Source organism: Oncorhynchus tshawytscha, linkage group LG08, assembly GCF_018296145.1.
Source record: "Oncorhynchus tshawytscha isolate Ot180627B linkage group LG08, Otsh_v2.0, whole genome shotgun sequence".
Lineage (NCBI taxonomy): Eukaryota > Metazoa > Chordata > Actinopteri > Salmoniformes > Salmonidae > Oncorhynchus > Oncorhynchus tshawytscha.
The window spans coordinates 4078270-4081009 of NC_056436.1; positions in this window are offsets into that span (position 1 = coordinate 4078270).

A 2740-nucleotide genomic window follows, 5' to 3' on the forward strand; every position below is an offset into this window, starting at 1 on the left:
TCGTTGACTACAGCTCAGCGTTCAAGACCATAGTGCCCTCAAAGCTCATCAATAAGCTAAGGACCCTGGGACATAACACCTCCCTCTGCAACTGGATCCTGGACTTCCTGACGGGCCGCCCCCAGGTCGTAAGGGTTGGTAACAACACATCGCCACGCTGATCCACAACACGGTCCACTCAGGGGTGCGTGCTCAGTCCCCTCCTGTACTCCCTGTTCACTCATGACTGCACGGCCAGGCACGACTCCAACACCATCATTAAGTTTGCCGATGACACAACAGTTGCAGTTGGACTGATCACAGACAACGACGAGACAGCCTATAGGGAGGAGGTCAGAGACCTGGCCGTGTGGTGCCACGACAACAACCTCTCTCTCAACGTGATCAAGACAAAGGAGATGATTGTGGACTACAGGAAAAGGAGGACCGAGCATGCCCCCATTCTCATCGACGGGGCTGCAGTGGAGCAGGTTGAGAGCTTCAAGTTCCACATGGTGTCCACATCACCAACAAACTGACATGGTCCAAGCACACCAAGACAGTCGTGAAGAGGGCACGACAAAACCTATTCCCCCTCAGGAGAATGAAAAGATTTGGAATGGGTCCTCAGATCCTCAAAAGTTTCTACAGCTGCACCATCGAGAGCATGAACTGATTGCGTCACTGCCTGGTATGGCAACTGCTCGGCCTCCGACCGCAAGGCACTACAGAAGGTAGTGCGAATGGCCCAGTACATCACTGAGGCCAAGCTTCCTGCCATCCAGGACCTATATACCAGGCGGTGTCAGAGGTAGGCCCTAAACATTTTCAAAGCCACCCTAGTCATAGACTGTTCTCTCTGCTACCGCACGGCAAGCGGTACCGGAGCATCGAGTCTAGGTCCAGGAGGCTTCTAAACAGCTTCTACCAGCTGCTAAAACGTTCACGCCATAAGACTTCTGAACATCTAATCAAATGGCTACCCAGACTATTCACCCCCCTCTTGTACACCGCTATTACTCTCTGTTGTTATCATCTATGCATAGTCACTTTAATAACTACCTACATGTACATATTACCTCAACTAACCGTACATTGACTCTGTATCGGTACCCCCCTGTATATTATCTCGCTGCTGTTATAGAGCTGATCATCCTCGCAGTGGCAGACCATGTGTAACAACACCTGCACAGGATCGATACATCCGAACATCAAACCTGCAGGACAGGTAGAGGATGGCAACAACAACTGCCCGAGTTACACCAGGAATACACAATCCCTCCATCAGTGCTCAGACTGTTCGCAGTAGGCTGGGAGAGGCTGGACTGAGGACTTGTAGGCCTGTTGTAAAGACAGGTCCTCACCAGACATCACCGGCAACAATGTCGCCTATGGGCACTATCCCACGGTCGCTGGACCAGACAGGACTGGCAAAAAGTGCTCTTCACTGATGACTCACTGTTTTGTCTCACCAGGGGTGATAGTCGGATTCGCGTTTATCGTCAAAGGACTGAGTGTTACACCGAGGCCTGTACTCTGGAGATGGATCGATTTGGAGGTGGAGGGTCCGTCATGGTCTGTGGCGTTGTGTCACAGCATCATCGGACTGAGCTTGTTGTCATTGCAGGCAATCTCAACGCTGTGCGTTACAGGGAAGACATCCTCCTCCCTCATGTGGTACCCTTGCTGCAGGCTCATCCTGACATGACCCTCCAGCATGACAATGCCACCAGCCATATTGCTCATTCTGTGCGTAATTTCCTGCAAGACAGGAATGTCAGTGTTCTGCCATGGCCAGCAAAGAGCCAACAACACATCACGCAAAGCAGGCACAACTGGCAGTAAGAGTGTCCATGATTGAGTCTGTGAATGAAGAGATGGAGATGAAACGGTCCAGTTTGAGTGTTTGTTGCACCTCGTTCCAGTCGCTGAACTGAAAAGAGGAGTGACCCAGGGATGTGTGTGCTTTGGGGACCTTCAACAGGATGGGACAGGCGGAACGGGTGTTGTATATGGAGGATGAGGGCTGAAGTAGGTATGTCAGATAGGGGGGAGTGAGGCCTAAGAGGTTTTTATAAATAAGCATCAACCAGTGGGTCTTGCGACAGGTAAACAGAGAATACCAGTTTACAGAGGAGTATAGAGTGCAGTGATGTGTGCTATAAGTACTAAACCATTCAGACAGTACTGGGACCTCCTACCAAACCATTCAGACAGTACTGGGACCTCCTACCAAACCATTGAGACAATACTGGGACCTCCTACCAAACCATTCAGACAGTACTGGGACCTCCTACCAAACCATTGAGACAGTACTGGGACCTCCTACCAAACCATTCAAGACAGTACTGAGACCCTGAGACCTCCTACCAAACCATTGAGTACTGAGACCTCCTACCAAACATTCAGACAGGACCTCCTACCAAACCATTCAGACAGTACTGGGACCTCCTACCAAACCATTGAGACAATACTGGGACCTCCTAACAAACCATTCAGACAGTACTCTCCTACCAAACCATTAGACAAACAGTACTGGGACCTCCAACCAAACCATTACACTGGGACAAAATACTGGGACCTCCTACCAAACCATTGAGACAATACTGGGACCTCCTACCAAACCATTGAGACAGTACTGGGACCTCCTACCAAACCATTCAGACAGTACTGGGACCTCCTACCAAACCATTGAGACAATACTGGGACCTCCTACCAAACCATTCAGACAGTACTGGGACCTCCTACCAAACCATTCAGA